At 42.5% G+C, this 26,195-nt stretch overlaps 1 protein-coding gene across 1 annotated transcript in view; it reads right to left on the bottom strand.

Moving 5' to 3' along the window:
* LOC131274580 (proline-rich protein 36-like) overlaps positions 1–26,195 on the bottom strand; it is a 241,317-nt gene that overhangs the window by 180,524 nt on the left and 34,598 nt on the right. Inside the window, exon 2 of the transcript XR_011646511.1 lies at positions 12,588–12,708. The gene's annotated coding sequence lies outside the window, so the exon portion shown is untranslated. The remainder of the gene's footprint in view (positions 1–12,587; positions 12,709–26,195) is intronic.

The following is a 26,195-nucleotide window of genomic DNA, read 5'->3' as shown; positions in this document are numbered from 1 at the left end:
CCCCCCACGCCCCTCACCCCACTACTCCCCCCACAGCAACATTCTCCTCCATCATTACGACATATTCACTGCATTTGGGGAATACATCTCTGAGCATCACTGCACCTCATGGTCAATGGTCCACATCATAGCCCACACTCTCCCACGTTCCATCAAGTGGGCCATGGGAGGATCTACAATGTCCGGTAATTGTCCCTGCAGCACCACCCAGGACAACTCTAAGTCCCGAAAACGCCTCCACATCTCATCTCTTCCTCCCACTCCCCACACCCAGCAGCCACCATGACCACTTTTTCCACACCAATGCCACATTTTCTTCGATTACTAACCACAATAGTTCATGAATAGAATATCAGTAAGTCCACTCTAATCCTTACTCTATTCCTCCATACTGTGGACCTTGGATTGGTTGTGTCCATTCCACATCTATGTCAAGAGGGGGCTTAGATTCCACATGGATGCTGGATGCAATCCTCCTGCTTTCAGTTGTAGGCACTCTTGGCTCCATGGTGTGGTGGTTGACCTTCTTTAACTCCATGTTAGCTGAGTGGGGTAAGTCCAATAAACCAGAGTGTAGGAGCTGAAGTCTGTTGATGCTCAGGGCCTGGCTATCATATGGTCAGTCCAGAGATTCAGGTCTCCTGGGTATATATTAAACCCCAGCACCAACTACAGTTCCGGTAAAAGTAATAGGAGAGGCTTGTGAAAAAAGATCACATCTGAGTCCAGCTCCATCACACAGAAACACAAACTCCAAAGAAGGGCCAACTGACACGGCACTGAACTCCATCTGTCATGTCCATAGAACCTGTGGGTCTCTGTAGCCCTCAGAAGAACCAATACCCGGGGTTGCATCTACTTTATCTGTCTCTGGGACTCTGCTGAGGTGTGCATAAGGGCGACCCCTCTGATAACCTCCCGGCTCTTTTTGGATACTCACAGACATATAAACTCATTTGTCCTTTCCATTTCCCCCTTGATTCAGGCTAGACACCCATTTTCAGCCACATCCCCTTTTATAAACTAGCTGTTACTCATTATGTGTTACCATCCACTTTTTACATTTCCACTCATTTACTGTAAAGCTAATTAAAACTTATGCATACATTAAACATCAGTCCATCTCAGTCCTCCTCTTATCTCCTTTAAGAATCCATGACCTACCACCAGGTCTTCAAGTTCTTTTCCTATAGGTTTCTTCTGGAAGTTTTATGATTCTTTTATTTTTAGGTTTCCAATCCATTTTCAGTTAATTTTTGTATAAGATGTGAGATAGGGGTCCTATTTCTTTCTTTCAGGTATGGCTATCCAATTCCTTAAGCACTATTTGTTGAATAGGCCATTCTTCCCAAGCTGTGTGTGTTTGACAGGCTAGACAAAAATTACTTGACCATACATGTGAGGGTCTCTTTCTGAACCATAAATTTGGTTCCATTGATTTATGTGTCTTTCTTTATGCCAGGACCATGCTGTTTTTTCCACTATACCTAGGTAATATGATTTAAGGTCTGGAAGTGATGGTTGACTTTTCCTTTCTAAGGTGTTTCTGGCTATTCCGGACTCCTTATCCTTCCAAATAAATTTGATAATCATGTTTTCAATTTTTTTTAATGCTGGTGGAATTTTTATCAGGATTTCATTGAATCTGTATATCAATTTGAATAGAATTGACATCTTAATGCTATTTAGTCTTCCAATCCATGAGCATGGAATGTTCTTCCAGTTTTTAGACCTTTTTTGATTTAACATTGAGTTGCAGTTTTCTGAATACGGGTGCTTTACATAATTGGTAAAGTTGATTCCTATTTGAGTTTTATCTGTCATATTTTATTTTCACTGTTTTTTTTTAAGATTTATTTTTTATTTAATTCTTTCCCCACCCCACCCCCCAGTTGTCTGTTCTCTGTGTCTATTTGCTGCATGTTCTTCTTTGTGTGCTTCTATTGTTATCAGCAGCATGGGAATCTGTGTTTCTTTTCCTTGTGTCATCTTGTTGTGTCAGCTCTCTGTGTGTGCGGCGCCATTCCTAGGCACGCTGAACTTTCTTTCACGGTGGGCGGCTCTCCTTATGGGGTGCACTCCTTGCGCGTGGGGCTCCCCTACATGGGGACTCCCCTGTGTGGCACAGCACTCCTTGCGCACATCACAACTGCACGTGGGCCAGCTCCACACAGGTCAAGGAGGCCCAGGGTTTGAACCGCAGACCTCCCATGTGGTAGATGGATGCCCTAACCACTGGGCCAAGTCCTCTTCCTTCACCACTCTTTTGACACTTTTGGTTACTTTTATTGATATAATCTTCATTTCTGTCCTCTCTTCCAGGGCTTTCTCTCCTCTCTTTTCATTTCATGCTGTAGCACACCCTTTAGTATTTCCTGACAATCTGGTTTCTTGCTTAGAAAATCTTTCAGTTTCTGTTTCTGTGAATATTCTACTCTCACGCTCATTTTTGAAAGACATTGTTGCTGGATATAAAACTCTTGGCTGGAAAATTTTCTCTCATGGTATCTTACGTATATTGTACCACTGTCTTCTTTCCTTCATGGTTTCTGGTGAGAAATGAGCACTTTGTGCATTTTTCACTAAGTATTTGTTGCAGTAGTATTAGTCCAGAAACAATAGCCTGACTGGCTTTCTCCCTTGTATTTATCACTACATTTTTCTTGTCTCTTCTACAAGGCTCTTGAGGGCAGCGAGACTGCTTGCGATTGAATCCCAATAGTGCCCCCTCCTCAGCTGTGTGGCCTTGGGCAAGTCCCTTCACGTTTCTGAGCTGTAGTTTTTTCTCATAAAGTGGGAATAAAATAGAGTCTACCCTTCAGTATTATTAGTGTCTGAGCAACATGTCAGTATATGCACACTAAACATAGTAAGGGCTAAGCCAACATTAGCTGCTATTGTTGTTACAGTTACTGGGATTATCAAGAATAATTCCCCCCCTGAGAGCTGAGCCCACATATGGAGCACAATAAAGGCTGCTCAGTTGACAGTTGATCCCCTCTAGGTCAGATAATCAAATTACAGGTAGTGGGTTCCTCTTACCTGGAAGGAACATGGTGCTGCTGTAATATGTAAAGTGGCCGATCCAAAACCCCACTATGGCCGAGTTGGGAACAAGAATCTGGGACAAAAACAGACATCGAAATATGTTGCTCCCAGCCCAATAAAATTGTCAGATGAGCTGCTCTGAGCAAGCGCCTGATTAAGCGATTGTAAGTGCAGCGTTGTTTTCTTGGCAGCACCGATGACAAGCTGGGAATGGATCATCCAGGCTGACAGCAGAGGTGGTGTAGGGAGCTGAGGGTGTCTGAGCAGGAGACAGTTGGGAGAAACAAATGAATAGTATCTCCAGAGCTATCCGACAGAAAGGCCATAAATCACAGCGGTAGTCAATTCCCTGGGGAGTAGATAACCCTGAGCGGGGTGTAGTTAGAAAATGTCATCAGTCTTGGCCCAAGCTGACCCACCTGTATGGATAACCCCTCCCTCTCTGCTCATCAGCTTTGTGCTGCATTTAAATACTTAATGTATGATAGAAAGAAACCAAAACTAGTGCAGCAAACCTCTCTGGATTCAGCCATGCAGGTGTGGCCTCGGTTTGTTACATATTTATCCTGGACCAGCCACCTGGGAGAATTTGGGGCTGTGTGTCAGGTTATTTGTTTTTGTTTTTCCTAGTTTCCACATCGTATTTATTTAGGAACCACAAGCAGCTGTTTCCTATCTGAACTGCAACATCTACAATAATAGGGAACAACTGCAACATCTAAATAGAACAGGTGCAACATTTATAATAAAGCTAAACTCTTTTTCCCACATTTCCCCTTGTTTGTTTTTGCTAAGTCTACACAAATGACATTTCACTGATTAACAAAGCTTCTCGCATGATATTTTCACTTTTAGGTTTGAACAATACTCATTAAATTTTTTCCCAATACATCTAGTCCCAGGATTGTTCAAACTTAAAATAAGAGATTTACATATACATTCAACAAGGGACATTTATATATCACTTACAGTTCATCAACTCACCTAACTATACAATATGTTACATTTTTGAAGTTCTGATTAGTATTCAAGCATTTTATACATAATCCATAACTACTGTAGATTATACAACAAAAAATAAGACTTTCAGCTAGCAGACATTTAATGAATAGACTTTCATTTCTCATGGGCTTAAGATTCCCAACTGGCAAGGCTATATAGGCCAGTATTTTTGTTGTTGCTGATTTTTATTTATTTCTTTTTTTTTTTAATATTACATTAAAAAAATAAGAGGTTCCCATATACTCCCCACCCCCCTCACCCCACTCCTCCCCACATAACAACAATCTCCTCCATCATCATGAGACATTCATTGCATTTGGTGCATACATCTCTGAGCACCGCTGCACCTCATGGTCAGTGGTCCACATCATAGCCCACACTCTCCCACACTCCACCCAGTGGGCCACGGGAGGACATACAATGCCTGGTAACTGTCCCTGCAGTACCACCCAGGACAAGTCCAAGTCCCGAAAACACCCCCACATCTCATCTCTTCCTCCCATTCCCTACAAAGGACACTCCACTGAATGCCCTGCTCCCTTCTGGCTGTCTAATAGAATAAATAAAGCAATTGGGGGCTGCTCTCCCAACAAAGACCCGGGATACACGTAAAGGATCAATATCCTCTTTGGCTGGGAAAAAAAAAGGATCTAGACAGCTTTGCCCAAAGCATGGGATTTGTATCACAGCCAAGCCTGGGAGGATTCACATGGTGACATTACATGACAGTGGGAATGTCATTCTTTTTCCATTTTCCTCCAAGACCTATCTCCAGGGGAGCCTCAGCCCAGGGCTAGAGCATTTTTTAAACAACTTTCTACCCTCCATCTCCCTTTTGCATGACAAATGGAGCTGACCCCAGACTCGAGTTTTGGCAGGCATTAAAATTTAATTATATGATTTTGTTTTGGTAGAATATTTTCCATATAATAAACTTTGTTTTTAAAGAAGTTTTAGATTATAAGAGAAGTTGCACTGAAAATATAGGAGGGCGGCGGACTTGGCCCAGTGGTTAGGGCGTCCGTCTACTACATGGGAGGTCCGCGGTTCAAACCCTGGGCCTCCTTGACCCGTGTGGAGCTCCCCCACGCCCAGTGCTGATGCGTGCAAGGAGTGCCCTGCCATGCATGGGTGTCCCCATGTAGGGGAGCCCGACGTGCAAGGAGTGCACCCCATAAGGAGAGCTGCCCAGTGCGAAAGAAAGTGCAGTCTGCCTAGGAGTGTTACCGCCCACACGTAGAGCTGACATCAACAAGATGATGCAACAAAAAGGAACAGAGATTCCCATGCCACCACCAACAACAGAAGCGGATAAAGAAGACACAGCAAATAGACACAGAGAACAGACAACCGAGGTGAAGGCGGGGGTTGGGGGGGAAGGGAGAGAAATAAATCAATAAATCTTTTTAAAAAAGGGGAAAGGATAAAGACAAATCAGTTTATATGTCTAAGAGACTTCAAAGAGAGTCAGGAGATCATTCCAGAGGTTATGCTTATGCATATCTCAGCAGGATCTCATTGACTGCCACAGTAAATATTACCCAAATAGTGGGGCTCCTGAGGGCTCTGGAGACATCCAGACATAGGCAGGGCTACCAGCTCAGGAGTTCGGCACCCTGCCAGTGGGCCCTACTTTGGCAATTATGCTCCTAAGTGTGACAGAGTTGGACTGAGTTCTCAGTTGTGGTTTCCAAACACATGGCTTTTCTTCCCTTTCTAATTCAACCTATAGTTGGTACTAGACTTGATAGGTTTATGTCCAAGAGACTTCAATCTTTGGGGTTTCAATGTGCCAGTTAAGCCCTGATTTTCAGCATAGTGTCACTGCCTCCTCTCCGGTTCACTGGACTCACCAAGGACAACTAGCAGGGAAATGATGATGGGCAATGACCATCCCAAGGAAAAGACAGAGTCTACAACTGCAAGCAAGATAGTTCCATCTGTTTGCCCCATGAGATCTAAGCATGACCTCAATCAGAGGCTGAGTGGGTATCACCAAGAATTCTCAGGATTGGGGGATTGGACTAGAATAGACTTATTGTTATTCTACTATACACTTGTTATTCTAACAATGGAAAATCTTTTACCATTGATGTGCAGGCAATGGCCACCAAAGGTTCTAATAGGAGGGAGAAGGGAAAATATGTGTAATAAGGGGGAATTTTCTGGACATTTGAATTGCTCTGAATGACACTGCAATGACTTATTATGGCCAGTATATATCTTGTCATAACTTACAAAATTGTGGAGAAGATGCATTAAACTATAATGTACACTCTAATCCATACTTAGTGGCAATGTTTCCATATGTATTCATCAATTATAAAAAATGTACCACACTAATGAAGGATGTTAATGTGGGAAAGTAGAGGAGGGTTATGGGGTGGGTCATATGGGAATCTGCTACATTTTTTATGTAACATTTAGTAATCTAAGAATCTTTAAAAAAAATAAAAACAAGTATAAATTTTTTAAAAGATAAAAAAGTAAATGATTTCATGAGAGTTCATTAAACATTATTTTAAGAATAACTGAACTTATGAACAGAAATAATATTGTTGTCCAATATCAGGTTGACAAATACTTGGACATCTCCAAGGCAGTGAGCATATTGAGAAATGTCGAAGAACTTTATAAAACTTCTGGAATTACTATACCCATAACATTTCATCACATAAATTAACTAAAAGAATCTTAGAAAATCCTTTTAATTTGATACTATTTCTCATGCAGCTGATAACATATCAATAAATAAAAACTAGTTTTAGCAAGGTGAAAGAAAAAATTCTTTGTGATTTTCCAGGGACTCTCTGGAAAATCCCAAGGATGGTAGGAGTTCAAGAATACATCATTGATGGTTTGATTGTGGGAATGCAGTATGTCACATTATCACGTTTGGTTTTGAGGATGGACTTTGAGGGCATTGTGTAGAATGAAATAAGTCAAACACAAAAACAAACATTGTATGGTCTCGCTAATATGAACTAAAACAATGAGTAAACTCACAGAGGTAAATTCTAAAGTATAAGTTACTAGGAAAGTGAATGGGACCTGATGCCTAATGTTTGTACAATTTTTAATAAGAATTATTGTAAATCTATGGTAATGAATAAGGTTGATGATAATACATTATAGTGAATATAACTACAGATTTAAAAATGTGTTTGAGATAGACAGGCGTAGTCTGTGGATGTAATATTTCAACTGAAAGGAAGCTAGAGAATAATGTAGGGATTATATAACAATGATTTCAGTGTTGTTGAAGACTTGTTAATAGTGTAAGAAAGTTCTTCCTTCACAAACTGTTAAGTATATGGCAGCATATGGGAAAATTACAATGAATGTAACTCTATGGATTAGAGTTAACAGTAATATTGTAAGAGTTTTGCAACAATGGCAAAGATATATCAATTCTTAGAGATGACAATAGGGGTATAAGCAGATATGGGATTTTTCCTTTTGGAATAATGAAAATGTTCAAAAATTGACTAGTGATGACAAAACATCTCTCTGATGAACGTGAGAGCAACTGAGCGTATACTCTGAATGGACTGTACAAAGCATGAGACTGTATAACACAATGAATCCTGTAGTATAAGATGGACTATGACTAACAAAACAAATATGAAAATATTCTCTCATAAACTGTAACAAGTCTATAATACTAACAACAGGATATTATTAACTGGGTGAGTTTGGACAAAGTACACCAAAGGTGGAACCCAACTTATTTTTTACTTCATTTTAGTTTTTCTAAATTAGTACGCATTCTATTTCTAATCTCTAAACCTATCATTACTATTTTATTTTCCTACTAATTGAATTTGGCAATATATTTGGCTTCCTTATTGAAGAAGTTCTGGATCACACAGGGGTTCAACTATGTCAGCGGAGTAGCACTGGTGTGTGGTGCCGGTGATGGGGGATGCATGGGTGGGAGGGATTTCTCCAGGGCATGTATATAGGGTATATAAATATGTTAGGATATTCAGAGGGTATTTTCATAGTAGTTAGAGTTACAAACGACAACTGAGGGAGTGCTGAGTTCCTAGCCACGGGAGCTCTGTCACATTCCCCAATGGAACAGCAACAATCCCCCAAGTGCAAGGGCAAACACCAGTGAAGAAGGGTGTTCCAATGATGAGCCCTTGATACTGATGACTATGCTCTTGAGTCTGTATGCCTGAAATTTCAACTAGGCCCACAGCTGCAGAATGCCTAAGAGTTACCACCTGAGAGCATCCATGTTGCTCAAATGTAGACATACTCTAAGCCAAACTGAGCATGTAAATGCATTACCTTCCCCCAGCATGGGACTTGACTATCCGGGATGAGCCTCCCTGGTGCTGAGGAATTACTACCAACCACCAGCTGGTGATGCAACTAGAAAAAGACCCTGAATAAAAAGGGGAAATGGTAAAGACAAATGAGTTTATATGGATAAGAGACTTCAAAAAGAGTTGGGAGGTCATCAGAGGGGTTGCACTTACACACGTCTCAGCAGGATCCCAGAGATAGCCAAATTCGATACAACCCCAGGTACTGGAGCTGCTGAGGGCTATGGAAATAAACAGGTTCTACAGTCACAGCTCTGGAGTTCAGTGCCTTGTCAGTGGGCCCTGCTTTGGAATTTGTGCTCCTGAGTGTGATGGAGTTGGACTCAGATGTGATATTTCTACACATGCGTCGTTTGTCACTATTACTGAAATTGTGATTGGTGCTGGAGTTGGTGTGTACTCTGGACTGACCATGTGCCAGCTGGGCCCTGAGCCTCAGTAGAGTTGCAAATCCTACTCTCCAGTTCATTGGACTTATCCAGGTCAGCTAACAGGGAGGGGAAGATGGTCAACCACCACACCAGGGAACCGAGAGTAGCCACAATTGCAAACAGGAGAATCACTTCCATCAACCATGTAGGATCTAAGCCCTCTCTCAATATAGAGGTGGAGTGGATATCACCATCCCAGGATCCGCAGGATGGAGGAATAAAATATGGATTAGAGTGAACTTCCTGGTATTCTACTATAGAACTACTGTGACTCTAGCAATGGAAGAAATTCTATCATTAATGTGGAGACAGTGATCATGGTAGTTGCTTAGGGCAGGAAGAGGGAAGAAGAGATGTGATGTGGGAGCATTTTGGGGACTTGGAGTTGTCTTCAATGATATTGCAGGGACAGATGCTGGACATTATATATCCTGCCATAATCCACTGAGTGGACTGGGGGAGAGTGTAAACTACAATGTAAACTATAATCCATAAGATGCAGCAGCGCTCCAAAATGTATTCACCAAATGCAATGAATGTGCCACAATGATGAGGTTGTTGATGCGGAAGTAGGGAAGGTGGGATGTGGGGTATATGAGAACCTCTTATAGTTTTTAACGTAACATTTGTTGTGATCTATGTATCTTTATTTTTTTAATAGCACTATTTTATTTTTTGTCTTTTTTTAGATCTATGTATCTTTAAAAAATGACAATAACAAAAATGAAAAAAAAAAGATATGGACTATAGTTTGTAATAATGTTTTGACAATGCTTTTTCATCATTTGTAACAATAGTTTAATAACAATACAAGGTATTGGTGGTGGGGTAATACATGGGAGACCTGAATGTTTGGTGATATTCATATTTCTTTTGTAAATTCACAACTTATACTTTATACTTATTGTTTATGGATGATCAAATATGAATGATAATTTCAATGAAAAGCTTAAAAAGTCCAACCTGGGTAAATCCAGTGACCTGGAGAGTAGATGTTTACCCAGGTCAGCTAACAGGGAGGTGAGGATGGACAACCACCACACTAAGAAACCGAGAGAGTCTACTACAGCTGGTGGCATGAGAGTCCCATCCACCAGCCATGTGGGATTGAAGCCCAACTCTCAATTGAGCAGTGGAGTAGGAACTGCCACCCTAGGGTCCTCAGAATGGAAGAATAAAGCATGGACTAGAGTGTACTTACTAGCATTCTACTACAAAATTATTGTGACTCTTGCAATGGAAGAAGTTTTATCATTGATGTGGACACAGTGGCCATGGGATTTGCAGAAGGGAAGGAGAGGGAAAAGGAGGTGTGATGTGGGGGCATTTTCAGGACTTGGAGTTGTCCTGGGAAAAGTAGGGGGTGTGGGGAGTGGGATATACGGGACCTCGTATATTTTTTAGTGTAACATTCTGTGCGATCAATATGTCTTTTAAAAGTAAATAAAAAAATATTTTAAAAGAAGATGGCATGATGGGAATAATTCACCTGTGAATTCACTTATATTGTGGAAAATCAGATCTTAAGATAAAGTAGAAATATTTTTCCATTTCTAAATTCAAAAATTGATCACTACGAATGCATACAAATTCAAATATATATAATTTGAGTAAATAATTTTAGTATATTGTCAATGAGATCAATGTATTCTCAGTGTTTTAAATAACATTTAATGAAGATAACTGAAAATGCAAAAAAAAAATTAAAAACAAAATAAAATAAAGGATTTTTTAAAAGTAAAGAGTGGAGGTAGTGTGATTGTAAATTATACATAATTATTTCAAAACTGAGAAGAATTGTTCCCTAAAACAATAAAAGATGGTATGTAAAATATAAAGCAGAGGCAATTATTCTGATAAGAGACAGAATGTTTGCCTTCTAAGCAAGATATTCAGTTAAGGAAAACCTTTCATAACTTCTTATTAAGAGCAGACAAATAATTCAAGAAAACATTCCTATTAACAGAGAGAAAATAAAATTCTAGCATTGTATGAAGATATTCTTTGGTAAGAAAACTCCTCAAAATCTTATAAACCTGTAAAGTCTTAGCCAACCAGGACCATGACAAAATTCATTTTCTGCAAAACATCTACACATTTCTGTATCAATTCATGATTGTCCTACATAATCCTGTTTCTGGTTCTGCAACCACCACTTATTCCACTTTGAGACAAAACTTTCTTTTCCCTTAACAAAACACATCATGCAAACCTTACATATTTAAATGAGCAGAAAGATCTTGGAAACAGTCTTCAAGCTAACAGTCTTCAAAACACAATTATTCTTTCAATATGAATGTACATTTTCATCAACTTAAAGATCTATTAGATATAATGCCATCTTATTTAACCAGTAACTTCATAAAGTTGGGAAGAACACACCCAAGTAGAATGAAATGATATGTTTATATTGTACTTAAATTAATAATTCCAAAGACATGCCCATTATTATTTGACTAATAATATTAAATGAGCCCTGTTTTCCAAAGGTTTATCCCAATTTGTGAACTTTAATTTTCTTCAAAATATTTAGATTTAGGTCTAGCAACAATTTTTGCCCATTGGCAATATTAGATATTTGGTTTACTTGATTTCTGTAACATTAGGAGTGTTAATTTATATGTTATCTCTAACCCAACTGGAATAGAGCTCTTTGAAGGAGTTTTATAAGTTAATTTGGAAATGAAATTCAAAGGTAGGAAAACATCATACACCAAGCAGACAGACACAATTAGAGTTTATACTTCCAATTTAAAATTTAAACCACTAATCAAACATAAAAACAAAGAAATACAGAAAATATTGACATCTCATGAGCTTTTAATTTCTCATTTGCCTTTTTCAAAGAATCATTTAATGAAACTTTTAAAATACTGCAATTTCTTTAATTTTTTTATTTTTAAAGAAGCTTTAGATTACATAAATGTCACATAAAAAATTTCTATGTATCTCTAAGCCAATTTGAATACAGCTCTTTGCAGGAGAAATGTCCCATTAGGGAGCACATTCTTTGGATGAGTAAATTTGTCTACTTGAAATGTTTCACAGTGATATTAAACTTCTAGATTGTCAGAAGCGGCTGTGGCTCAATCAGATGAGCTCCCATCTACCATATGGGAGGCCCTCAGTTTGCACCCCGGGGTGTCCTTGTGAAGGCAAGTTTGCCCACACACTGCGCAGTGCCGCCCAGCCAGCAGACGCCACAGAGAGCTGACTCACCAAAGGTGATGCAACAAAAGAAGGGAGACAAGCAAGAACACAGAAGAGCCCTCTGCAAGTGGACAGAGAGAGCAGACGGCAAGCAAGCTGCAAGGGGGTAGGGAAAACTAAATAAATACAGACACAGAAGAATGTACAGCAAAATGGACACAGAGAGCAGACAGCATGCAAAAAAAAAGTCGCGACAGGGGGAATAAAAAAAATTCTCGATTGTCTTTGGTCAGATACTGCCAATTTGTTTGATATACACAGCTTCCAGTCCCGTAATATTGGAACATGTAAGACGCCAGTGTGCCAGAGGGTGAAGAATCAAAATTTTAAGAGTATGAGTATCCTATCTTTACCATTTCACTTCTGAACTCATGTACAGGTCAAAGAAACCAGCCACAGGAAAAATGAAACTGTGGACTGAACCTTAAGGCTAAAGACTCAGAGTCAAAATTTGAATTTTCTCATCCAAAAGACTGACCCATGACCTTTGCACTGAAAGCTTGTGAAGTTGGAGAGCTCAGACACAAACGAGTGGAGCTCAGATCCAAGAGGGACTCACTCATGAATCTTGGAGATGGTGGACAGGATAGAAAACTCAGAGTTCAGCAGGAACCTTCTTCTCTCTTTCTTGTCTCCAGGGCCCTTCATGGTGCATTCAGATTCGCTTCTCATCACCAAAACTGTGCAAAAAAATACCCAGGAGATTAATATTTTGGATCTTATACCTTTATTAACTGACTCCTGACTTAGGTAACATTCAACCCAAGAGCAAGGCTCATATACTCAGAGTAAGATAGTCTTAAAGAACATAGTTTTAAGGATAGTTCACCTTACTTGGCTTAGCTTTTATTTAGAGGAACTAAGCTACAGGAGGAAAAAGGAGCTGGTGAGTCATGACTGGGTATTCTCAGATTTCAGGTTCTGGGAGAAGAACCCTTCATAAGACACAGGAACTTAATTAGGCTTTGGTTTACTGATACAGACTTAGCATGAAGTCACCATGTTGGGCCTACTAAACTTATTTATCATCTGTTTTGCTTTTGTATATTACTTATTTTGATAAGAGCAATATTAGTTTCTCAAAATAAGTAGAATGAATTCCACGATATTCAACAAATGTATCTATGAAAGTACAACATCCCAAAGAATGAAAATTGATCTCTAAGAAGTTCAAGGACATCATACAAATGATTCATAAAATAAGATGGAGGGAAACTTCAAAAATTGGGAAGATATAACCAACATTCCCTACTCAAAAGAAATTAATACCAGAAAATAATGACAACAGAAAATATAATCTAAGAACTGAAACTTAAGGGAAATCTCTTCTAAATAATCTTGTCACAAATTTAAAAATACACATTATGAAAAATAATAGTTGAATATATTACGTAAAATTGTCAAAGTCACAAAAAATAAACAATTTTCCCAGGAAAATTCTCCACCTTACATAGTGAGAAATATTTATATTAATTAACAGAATTAAATGATATATACCCCTTACCTTAAGAGTTTAAATGAAAGACAATAAAAATAATTTGAGTAAATACACAGAAGGGAATGAATAGAAAGAAAAGTAAATGACTTATAATCATTTATAAATAGAAAAATAGAATACGTACAATTAAGATCAATATGCTTAATAGTAGTTTCTGCAATGAAGATAATGTACCTTATTGGCACAGTGCATTACAGAAGCCACTGGCCATATGTACCTATTGGATACTTTCAATTTGTATAGTTCTCCTGCAGGACTAAATTGTTAGTGTGAATTAAATTTAATTAATTTAAATTTAATAGCCAAATCTGGCTAGTGCTTACAGCAATTAACACCAAAGACCTAGAATCTTGGAAGAGGCAATTAAAGCAGTGAAACAGATTCAAGCAAAGTGGGGAAACCACAGGAACTGCCAAAATAGGACGTGAATATGGTGAGGCAGAGGTCCGCCAAAGAAAATGTAAGATGATCCTTCGATATTCAAAAAATCTGAATATAGTCAGGCTCATAAAAAATATAAATAAATGAGGTCTTCTCACATCTATTGTTTGGAGAACTCATCAGAATCCAAAGATTGGAAGACAGGGTGAGGCCAACTAGACAATAACGCCAGTTCCAGAAGAGAGTAGCACTTTGCTCTTCTCCCTAAGTCCTGCCCTGTCCAGCTCCTTCTGCTCAAGGTGAATAGAACCTCGGCTGTGCATTCCATTGAAAACACAGTCCATAAATCTAATAAGGGCTATATTCCAGGGCTCACACCTTGATTACACATATAATAAACCTAGTCAATGCTTCATCATTTGGGACAGACACTGTACTTCTTGATTGGATTCACCAGATGATTGCAAAACTATAGCCCTCATCCAATGTTGGATACATAAAGCCATTGTGAAGGGAAGCGGACTTTGGCCCAGTGGTTAGGGCGTCCGTCTACCATATGGGAGGTCCGCGGTTCAAACCCTGGGCCTCCTTGACCCGTGTGGAGCTGGCCAGGCGCAGTGCTGATGCGCGCAAGGAGTGCCCTGCCACACATGGGTGTCCCCCGCGTGGGGGAGCCCCACGCACAAAGAGTGCGCCCGTGAGGAGACCCGCCCAGCGTGAAAAGAAAGAGCAAACTGCCCGGAAATGGCACCACCCACACTTCCCGTGCCGCTGACAACAACGGAAGTGGACAAAGAAACAAGACGCAGCAAACAGACACCAAGAACAGACAACCAGGGGAGGGGGGGAAATTAAATAAATAAATCTTTAAAAAAAAAAAAATAAAGCCATTGTGAAGGACAGTTTTCCAAAATTCATTCATTCCTTTATACACTCATAAACCCTTTTGACTTCACGTGCATCCTGGAGAGTCAGCAGGGAACCTAATACACTGGGTCCCTACAGGTAAAAGAATGCAATTCTCTGAAATAAACCTGGAAATGATAATCAGTGGAATATGGATCAATACAAACATTTTCAACAGGCATAATGATGTGACAAAAATAAAATGGTAACACGGATCAAGAATGCAAGTGGGAGTATTATGGTAGAAACCACATACAACTCTCTAGAAGAGGTTTAAAAAGTATCTTAAAGAAAACAGGAAGCCAATTTTACACTTATTTTTGATAAGGGGAAATTATATAAATAGTATAGTATCTTACACACAGTATGTGACATTATTTTATTGACATTTCATTTACAATTGAATTGGATATCTGAGAGGAATTTCTGGTGTTTCTAATTTAACATTTTAAGTTTATATTTCTCTCAATAAGGTATCTTTTTTGTTACTTTTTTGGGTAGACTTTAATCTTTGTTCATTTTTACATATAAAATTTCCATGTTTGAAATGTCTGCAGGTAGATGCCACTACTGCATGGGTTAGTTGGGGATGTCTATTACAAGGTAAGATCAGGGAGGACGTGGGGCAGCTGGAGAGGGAGATGCTTCCCAGAACTGGGGTTCAGTTGAGACATGGCACATGCCTGCCCTTTTCCTGGCTTCAGCCACACCTGCCAGTTAAGCGCTGACTGCTTAAAGGGAACCAAATAATCTTGATAGTGTCTGTCTGCAAAGGATGATTTTCATGATCTCCTCATCCCAAGCCCCCAAGAAACAAATCACAGCCAGGGCTGCAGCACTGAGCCATGGATTTTGACAACTCCTAGAGCCAAGAGGTGTCTTTTAATGAGACACAGGTGGGTAATCCCATCAGCCATCAGGTAAGGAACACGCAGTGCTGCTCACTCACCATTCTCATGCCACCAGTCACCAGAGGAGCTGACCTCCTGCCCCACTGGGGACTCTGGTGCCTGGCACTGGGCACTTCTGCTCAGACCACCGTGACAAGCTCCTGGAAGGGGAGGGCCCAGCAAGCCAGGAGCCCTGGTGCTCTGGGAATGGACACATGGGCTGTTCTGAATTAAGGACAGGTCTAACGCCTCCCCCACCACTGCCTCCAGCTTGAGGCTGAGAACAAGGAGGCCTGTGGACAGACCTGACAACAGACATGAACCTGCCTGCTGAACAGGTGGAGGTGGGCTGTGTTTTTGAAGGTGAAAGACAGCATTAGCATTTGCTTGTGTTACAGAGAAGACACCAAGGGTTTCTCAGAAAGATAGGGAGAAATTTAATTTGCACAACTCTAGGGCCCCGTGTGTACAGTGGCGTTTTGTATGCATACACACTCAGACAAATACACACACGGTGATGTTCAATAGCTGTGGCAAATATGTGAGGAAAGATGGGAAGGAAGAGGAAAGGGCTGAAATGAAAAAAACTACAAAAGAGCAATGAAATAAACGAACACCCCCGCAAACACAATATCATTAATAAGCCAGGAACTCCACACACACACAAATAAATGACAAGTTCTGGCCCACTGCTGGCAGCGCTCCTGCGAGAGGGGGATTTAACTGGCATTTTACAGATTTCCTCCCCTCTCTATATAGTAAAAACAAGAGTAGGAAAAGAGCCCCCATTTTCTCCTTGATAAAATCTGGTTGAAAACCTATAAAGGACTCAAAGTGAGAGGGGTGTCTCTTTTTTAAAAAATCTGTCAAAATAATCAACACATGGTGCTTTCTTCCTCTTCTTTGTTCTGTTTAATCTGGGCTGAAGCTGACTTAGATCCTGGGGAGGTGCTTGACCAAGTCCTAAACCCAGGGGACCTGACAATTCCATGCAAAAAAGGACAGGTGGGGCAGGGCAGGGAGCACCGGGAGATCCAGTTCCCCTGGATTCCAACTAGCCTGTGCCCCAGACAGGGGCATGGAAAGTTCTAGCTGGGCATTTCGGTGCTGCCAGACCAGGGTTCCTGACTATGGTCTGGTATTCCACTCACAAAATGTGCCTGAGATTGTCATTCATCAGTCAGTGGTTTTTAACAAGGAGGATGGAAAGAGCACCTGCTCTTGAAGATGCTTTCCCCAGAGGAGAAAGAAAGCCTGTGGCTCCTGAGGAAAGCCATAACCTGCCAGCCCCAGGAGGCGCCTCTGCCCTCTGCACCCCAAGGGCCTCTGCTGGTGCCTTCCAGGGATGCCTGTCCTGCCTGGGGGGAGCTGACAGCACTGGCACGAAGGTCTGACGAGGCAGAGGAGCTAAGCTGGCCACACCAGGTGGGCACAAAGCAGGAGGGAAGCCCCGGGACTGGGAGGGAGCAGTGACGGCCCTTAAGGCACACAGCAAGCAGCAGAAGCAGATCAGGGAGACTGCGCCCAGGACAGAATGCTCCTCCACTCTCCTCTCTCTGAATTAACTCACCCAAGAGGTACTGTCTCTAGCTCAGAAAAGTTGAAAAGACTCTCTGCCCCCATCCTACCCCAGTGGACACAGGTGGTAGGAAGGACACAAATGGAGCCACACAGGAGGGCCTCACCTGACCAGTGGGCAGGGGCCCGCTCAGCCCCACAGCAGATACGGGGGGCTGGGGAAAGAGGAGGTGTGTACCAGGTCTGGAGAGCTGGAAAAGGGAACCCAAGAAATCAACAGCCACCAGTGAGTGCTTCATACCTTTCAGTAAGCATCGGGATGACTGGTGTCAATAGGGAACAAAGCTCTGTGCCCTGAGAGGTGCTGCTGGGAGGGTGACGATGGCAAACAGGGATACAGCCTAAGGCTAACTCAGCCTCTGACCAACAAATTTGATCTGCTGTGTCCCATGAGCACTACTGGGCCATGTGGGGCCGTGCCATACTTTGCCTTGGGAGCTTACAAGGAACTAAGGAGATCTGACCCTCTCAGTCTCCTTCTCTACTAACCAGGAATGACTGTTGAGGACAGAGAAGGGAGTGGAATCATTTCCTACCCAGGAAAGGGGAGAGGGCTGCCAGACAAAGCTGAAGAACTTTTCTGAGAAAGTGTCTATTACAAGGCTTTTACTCTCCAGGCAGGAACCTCCATCACATTCCTCCAGTCTGTGTTACAGCAAAAACACTCCAACCCTGCATTGAACTGGAAAGGCTGCCAAGGAGTGCCATCTGCTGGCAGAACTAGGTAGTACACATGAGAAAATAAAAAAGTTAGAGAGGGTTTTGCTGGCCTTTCCGCAGTCCCTCCCAAGGCCCTAGGAAGCAGGTCTGAAACCCATTACTGGGTGCAGCACTTTGATATTATCGATGAATTCAAAAAAGAACTATTGGATTATGTTTGAAAACGTCTTTTCCTCTGGCCATACTAGTTTATACTGGTTTCAGAGGATCACAGGATTAAAGAACGATCAAGGCTTTGACTGGGCCATGTCAGTAAGATGTTGCATTCCTACCCGCTTGGTGGGTGGAGACTCACACAGAAAACATGGCAGAAGTGAAGGTTGGAGTTTTTCAGCTGGAGCCCAGGAAGTGAACACACAGGAGAACACCACCAGAGAAACAGAGACAGCTCCTTAGACACAGCTCAAGTCCCAGGGAGAGGATATAGCTGTCTGCCTGACAGTCTACATGTGAGCTTGTAGAAAGAGGCAAAGCCTAGAGAGTCACAGAGTATACAGTGGACCTTGTGGAGAAAACAGAGGAGGAGATCCTGGAGAGAAACGAATCCTGGGAAGAGAGGAATCCAGGAAGCCTGAACCTTGGCAAATGTCGGCAGCCATCTTGCTCCAACATGGGGCAACAGACTTTGGGGATGGAAGTAATTTACGCTTTATGGCCTGGTAACTAAGCTTCTACCCCAAATAAATACACTTTATGAAGGCCAACAGACTTCTGGTATTTTGCATCAGCACCCATTTGGCTGACTAACACAGTGGGACCAGAGCCCAGTGTTGAGAAACAAACAGGGACAACCCTAACAATCCAGTTTGAACCAAGAATCAAAGACCAACAGTAACCCACAGCCTCCCACATTAAATCCCAATAAAAGAAAAAGATATTGAGCATGTGAGTAAACTGCATCCTAATCAGATACTTACGCATCAGCAAAAATTTAAAAGCCAGACTAAGAAAATTCCAGGAAAAGGAACATACCAAAGCCCCAAAAGAAATGCACAATTGCAGAGAACAAATTAATGAGATTCACACAAATTTCTGAAATCAAATTAATGAAATAAAGGCAACAAGACTGAAGAAACAAACAAGATGAAAGAGATACTGAACAAGCACAAAGAAAAACTTGAAATCCAGAATAGAAAAGTAACAGAGTTAATGGGAATGAAAGACACAATAGGTGAGATCAAAAGCTCATTCAATATCTGTATATCAGTTGCAGTAAACATAGTATGAACATGTAAAAAGATTACTGCTGGGCAAGGGACAAAGTGTCTGATGTTGAATATGTGGGAGTACTGTATATTGTACATAAGAATTACTGTGCTCTAAAACTTTTTGGAAGAGAACCTTAATAATTAGAAGAAAAAAAATAGAAAAAGGACGTAGACCCTGAGGAAGAGATGGAAGAAGTTGCCTTGCCAATGTGCATACAGGGCAACACGTACTGCAGTGATGGAAGGCAAAACATCAAAAATAAAGCTTTTTCATTTTTAAATTTTTTGATGCCCCTATTTACTTTTACTTGAATATTTCTAAATTAGTATGTATTCTATATCTAACCTCTAAACCCATCACTATATTCCATTTTACTATTAATGGAACCTGGCAATATATTGGGCTTCATTGTCAGGAAGGTTTTGGACAACAGAGGGGTTCAATGGTGGCGGGGGAGGAATACTGGTATGGGGTGTGATTGGTGGGGGGGGGCGCATGGGTGGGAGGGAGTTCTCCAGGGCATGTGTGCGGGATGCATAAAAATGTTTGGATATTTTCATAGTGGTTACAGTTGGGAACGATGGCTCAGGGAGTGCTGAGTTCCTGGCTGGGGGAGCTCTGCCACATTCCCTAATGGAACAGCAACAATCCTCTGAAAGCAATGGCTAAGACGAATAAGGAAGGATAGTCCAACAATGAGCCCTTGATGCTAATGACTATGCTTGTGGGCCTGTGGGCCTGTGGGCCTGAAATAAGAACTAGGGGAAACGGACTTTGGCCCAGTGGTTAGGGCGTCCGTCTACCATATGGGAGGTCCGCGGTTCAAACCCCGGGCCTCCTTGACCCGTGTGGAGCTGGCCATGCGCAGTGCTGATGCGCGCAAGGAGTGCCGTGCCACGCAAGGGTGTCCCCCGCGTGGGGGAGCCCCACGCTCAAGGAGTGCGCCCGTGAGGAGAGCTGCCCAGCATGAAAAGAAACTACAGCTGCCCAGGAACGGTGCCGCCCACACTTCCCGTGCCGCTGACGACAACAGAAGCGGACAAAGAAACAAGACGCAGCAAATAGACACCAAGAACAGACAACCAGGGGAGGGGGGGAAATTAAATAAATAAATAAATCTAAAAAAAAAAAAAAAAGAACTAGGCCTAGAGCTGCAAGGTGCCTAAGAGTTACCTCCTGAGAGCCTCCATGTTGCTCAAATGTGGCCAGTCTTGAAGCCAAACTCAGTATGTAAATGCACTGCCACCCACCCCACCCCCACCCCAGCGTGGGACATAACTCCTGGGGATGAGCCTCCCTGGCACCAAGGGATTACTACCAAATACCAGCTGATGATGTGGCTGGAGAACAACCTTGAATAAAACGGTCAACTCAACCAGCAGAATATGTCAGCCTACATGTAATAACAGGAGTCAGAAATGTTTTTTGACCCTGAACAAAGGGGGAAATGGAAAGGACAAATGAGTTTCTATGGCTATGAGTCTCCAAAAAAGAGCCAGGAGGTCATCAGAGGTGTTCCCCTTACGCACACCTCCGCAGAGTCCCAGGGACAGCTAAAGTAGATATAAACCCAGATAATGGTTCTTTTGAGGGCTACAGAGACCCACAGGTTCTATGGTCATGATAGATGGACTTCAGTGCCATGTCAGTTGGCCCTACTTTGGAGTTTGTGTTCCTGAGTGTGATGGAGTTGGACTCAGATGTGATCTTTGTTCACAAGCCTCTCCAGTCACTTTTACCGGATCTGTGGTTGGTGCTTGGGTTTAGTGTATACTCAGTGGACTTGAATCTCTGGACTGTCCACATGATAGCCAAGTGCTGAGCCTCAACAGATTTGCAACTCCTACCCTCTGGTTTATTGGACTTACCCCAGCCAGCTAACAGGGAGATGAAGAAGGTCAACCACCATACCAGGGAGCCAAGAGTGCCTACAACTGCAAACAAGAGAATTGCATCCATCATCCAACTGGCATTGACGCACCCTCTCAATACAGAGATGGAGTGGACGTAACCATCCCAAGGTCCACAGAACGGAGGAATAGAGTATAGATTAGAGTGGACTTACTGATACTCTATTCTGGAACTAATGGGATTAGTAATGGAAGTAAATGTAGCACTGAGATGGAGAAAGTGCTCATGGTAGCTGCTGAGGGTGGGAATGGGAAGAAGAGATGTGATGTGGGGGCATTTTCAGGACTTGGAGGTGACCTGGGTGGTACCGCAGGGAAACTTACTGGACACTGTATGTCCTCCCATGGCAAACTGGATAGACTGGGGGAAAGTGTAATCTGTAATGTGGACCACTGACCATGTGGTACAGCAGTGCTCAGAGATGTATTCACCAAGTGCAATAAATGTCCCATGATGATGGAGGAGGTTGTGGTTATGGGAGGAGTGGGGTGAGGGGGGTGGGTGGGACCTCATCTTTTTTTAATGTAACATTAAAATTAATTTTTTAAAAAAGCTCATTAAAGCTGTACAACAGCAAACTTGAAATGATAGAAAAATAAATGACACCAAAGACAGAACACGTGAAATTGAAGAGAGAGAAAAGGATGGAAAAAATTTCAGCAGGGGCTCAGGGAGTTGAATGAAAACACAAAAAGCAACAATATATATGTCATAGGAGTTCCAAAAAGAGGAGAAGGGAAACGGCAAAAAAAAAAAAAAAAGGAATATTTGAGAAAATAATAGCTTAAAATTTCTCAACTCTCATGAAAGAAATGAAACTGCATGTCCAAGAAGCCCATCATACCCCAATGAGAATAAATCCAATTAGACCTATTCCAAGAAACATGCTACTCAGAAAGTCAAATGTCAGAGATAAAGAGAACATTCTGAGAGCAGAAAAGGGAACCATCACTTATAAGGGATACCCAGTAAAACATAGTACAGATTCCTCGCCAGGAAACATGGAGGAGAGAAGACAGTGGTATGATACAATGGGGAGACCGAAGGAGAAAAACCGCTAGTCAGGAATTCTGCATTCCACATAATTTTCCTTCAAATATTCAGGTGACTACACAAAATACTCACAAGCAAACAGGAACTGAGACAGTTCTAATAAAGAATCCATCTTGAAGGAAAGATAAAGGAAGCCTTAAGAACCTGAAATACAAGACAGGAGAGAGTCTTGGGGAAGAGTACAGAAGAAGAAATAGCAGAAAAGATAACCAAAGTCTGAAAAGACAGACCCAAATTTGATATCACACATGATAACCAAGGAACAAAATGGTGGAAATTAATAATTCATTTACAGTAATATCATTGATTGTGAATGGATTAAACTCTCCAATCAAAAGTATAGGCTGACAGGATGTATTTTTTTTTTAAAAAGCATGAGCCATCCATATGCTGTTTACCAGAGACCCTCCTTAGACCCAGGGATACAAACTGCCTGAAAGGGAAAGGATGGAAAAAGACACTCCATGCAAATAGTAACCAAAAAACAGCAGGGATAGCAGGGATAATCCATATATATATATGGACAAAACAGACTATAAATGCAAAAAAGTTTTTAAGAGATACAGAATGCAATTAAGTATTAATAAAAGAACAATTGACCAGGAAGATAGAACAGATATAAATATCTATGCACCTAACCAAGGTTCCCAAAAACTCATGAGACAAACGCAGGGAAAACTGAAAGGAGAAATAGGCATCTCTACAAGAATCACTGGAGACTTCAACACACCTCTCACATCATCAGATTGAACTAGACAGAACAACAAGAAGGAAATAGAGAACTTAAACAATATGAGAAATGAGTTAGACCTAACAGAAAAATACACTATTGCACCTCCCAGGGCTTTCTCAAAAGGGTGAAAAGACAGCCGAATCAATGGGAGAAATTACTTGGAAATCACACGTCCGGTAAGGGTTTAATATGCAGCATATACAAAGTGATGTTACAAGTCACCCATACAAAGACAAATGGCACAATTTAAAAATGGGCAAAAGACAGTAATAGACATTTGTCCAAAGAAGCAACACAAAACACGTGAAAAATGTTCAACATCAGTAATGATGAGGGAAATGCAAATCAAAACAATGAGATATCATTTCACAACTACCAGAATGGCCACTATTAAAAAGCCAGAGAACTCCAAGTGTTGGAGATGTGAAGGGATAGGAACACTTATTCACCACTGGTAGGAATGCAGAATGGTACAGCCACTGTGGAGGAGTTCCTGTATTTGGCAGTTCCTGAAGAAGTTGAACAGAAACTTGCAACGGGATCCTGCAATACCGCTAAGGACGGAGTAGCAACACGAATAGACATCTGCACACCTACATTTACAGTGGTGTTATTCACAATTGCCAAAAGCTGGAAGCCACCCAGGTGTCCATCAGCCGATGAATGGATAAACAAACTGGCGTGGATTCACACAATGGAATATTACGCAGTGCTAAGAAGAAAGGAAGTCATAAACCATGTGACAATATGGATGAACCTGGAGGACTGTTGTTGACAGGCACAAAAGGACAAATGCAGGAAGCTTGTGTTCCTACAGCCTAAAAGTATTGTGAAACATAATGCATGATTCCATTTATATGAAATGTAAATATAAATCAACTGATAAAGGAAAAAAGAAGTATTTGTGCAAAAATAGCCAGAAATGGGATCTGTCGAGAGCAGCGGAAGCACAGAGACTGAGAGGTGATGGACTTTGTTTTTTCATTTATTATTATTATTGAAATGATGAAAATGCTCTAATGATGACTGCGGTGATCAATACACAACTATGTGATTGTGCCAAATATCACTGATGGTGCACTGTGAATGAACTGTATGCTTTGTTGATATGTACCAATAAAATTGATTTAAAAAAAAAAAAAGCCAAACAACACTTAAAAATGGGAAAATATGTGAATACACATTCACCAAAGAAAAAACATTCAATTCTTTTCTTTGCAAGGGAAATACAAGTTATAATCTGCAATACATACTAGAATGGCTAAAATCAAGAGACAATATCAACTGTTAAAAACACGTGGAAAAACTAGAGCCCTCATACGTTTCTCGTGAGAATGCAAAATGGTGCTGCCACTTTTGGAAGTATTTTGTAAGTTTCTTAAAAATATAAACTTACCATAATTCTTGATAATTCCATCTAAGAAAACTATCCAAGAAAAAAGAAACTGTGCCCTTGCAATGATTCCTAGGGCAAGTGCATAGCAGCCAAAAGGGGAAAAAGAAATACGAATGTCTATTAGCTGATGCATGGATTACAAAAGGTGGTACATCGATAAATAGATTTATGTCTATGTAGGGGGGGACCATGGAGGGAAGCGGACTTCACGGGAGGAGGAGTGACCAGGTGGGAGGAGGGACTGTGGACAGGGGTGATCCTGGGGGAGGGACCATGGAAGGACAGGAGGGTCCTTGCGGGGAAGCAGCAGGTTCCACTGAAAGGGAAGGGACCATGGGGAAGAGGAGGGACCTTGAGGAGGAGGAGAGCTCATGGGGGGGGAGGGATTGTGTGGAGTCGTGGGGGGTGAGTAACATAGGGATGGACAGACTTTGGGGGTCAGGAGGGACTGAAGGGGTTCAGGAGGGACAACTGGTGGGGACAGACCATTGGGGAAGTGACCATGGGGGGTAAAGGAGGAACCAGAACCAGGGAAGAAAAGACCATGGGTGGGGGCTAATTGTGGGGGGAGGGACAGTAGGGGTGAAGGAGGGACTTCGGGGGGGGCTGCAGGGACTGTGGGGGAGGAGGGACCGTAGGCAAGTGAGAGAAAATATGGGGAGGAATCGTGGGTGGAGGAAAGGACCACAGGGGTAGAGGAAGGACTTTGGGGGTCAGGAGGGGCCCTGGGAAGAAGGACCATGAGAGGGGGAGGAGGGAACATGGAGGGAAGAGGGACCATGGAAGAGCACCAGGGACCTTGGCGGGGGCAGCAGAGTCCACTGGGGAGGAGGGACCATGGGGCAGGAGAGAACCGACAGTAGGGGTCGCAGTAGGGAACATGGGCTGAGTCGGGCCTTGGGGGACCTGAGGGACTGTGAGGTGGGCAGAGGGACGGACACGTGAGGGGGCCGAAGGGACCGTGAGGGGGCCAGACAGACCTTAGGTGGAAGAAGGGAAACTGGGGGGAGGAGAGATGGAAGGAGGAGGAGGGACCATGGGGGTAGGGACTGTTCCTCTTTCCTCGGATGCAGAGCCCTGTGCAGCATGCCAGCGGGGCTCGCCCAAGATCCTGCACTCCGCCCTGGCCCCCCACCTCGCCCCTGCCAGCCCCATCCTTGGCGGCAGAGGAAGTGCCCACAGCAAGGCACGACTGTCCCAGGCCACCTTCAGGGTCCTGACGGGCGCAGGACCGGTAGGGACAGCGCCACGCACAACTTTCCGGGACCCCCGCGTGCCCCCAAAGGTGACTGATCAGGATCTTTAAGGGGCAAGGGACAGGCACCCCCTCAAAGCAGCAAGGGGAGGCTCGCTCGCCCACTATTCAGGGTCCATGGGGGCCCTGCCCTGCCTATGCCCGGCCCCGACGCCAAGTCTGATCCCAAAATACCCCTAAGGCAGGGTCTGTGACAAGGGAGGGGGACCCAAGGCGCCGGGCCTGAGCACTCTACATAGCCCACCCACACCGTGGGCCACACACCACGTCCCTCGCTGCCTTCCTGGGCCCAGGGGGCAGAGCCGGAGCCTGTGCAGCAAGTCCTCTGGGCGCTGCCCAAGCACCGCGAGCTCTTCAAGGTGCCCCGGCTCCATGTACCAGGTGGGACTTGAGGGGCCTGGAGCATGTGCAAGCACTCTGGGTCACTGGGGTCCACTTTGGATCCAGGATTCCAACCCAGAAGAGGGAGTGGCCCTATTGGTGACAGACAGCACCCAGCAGGCAATCAATATGCTGTCAGGCATACACCTGGGAACCCACTGGTGCAAAAATCAGTAACATTTCTGTACACCAATAATGAGCAATCTGAGGAGAAAATCTAGAAAAGGTAACTTTTCCAATAGTAACTAGAAAAATA

This window comes from Dasypus novemcinctus, chromosome 19 (genome assembly GCF_030445035.2).
Source record: "Dasypus novemcinctus isolate mDasNov1 chromosome 19, mDasNov1.1.hap2, whole genome shotgun sequence".
Taxonomy (NCBI): Eukaryota; Metazoa; Chordata; class Mammalia; order Cingulata; family Dasypodidae; genus Dasypus; species Dasypus novemcinctus.
This window is presented reverse-complemented; position numbering and strand designations above follow the sequence as displayed.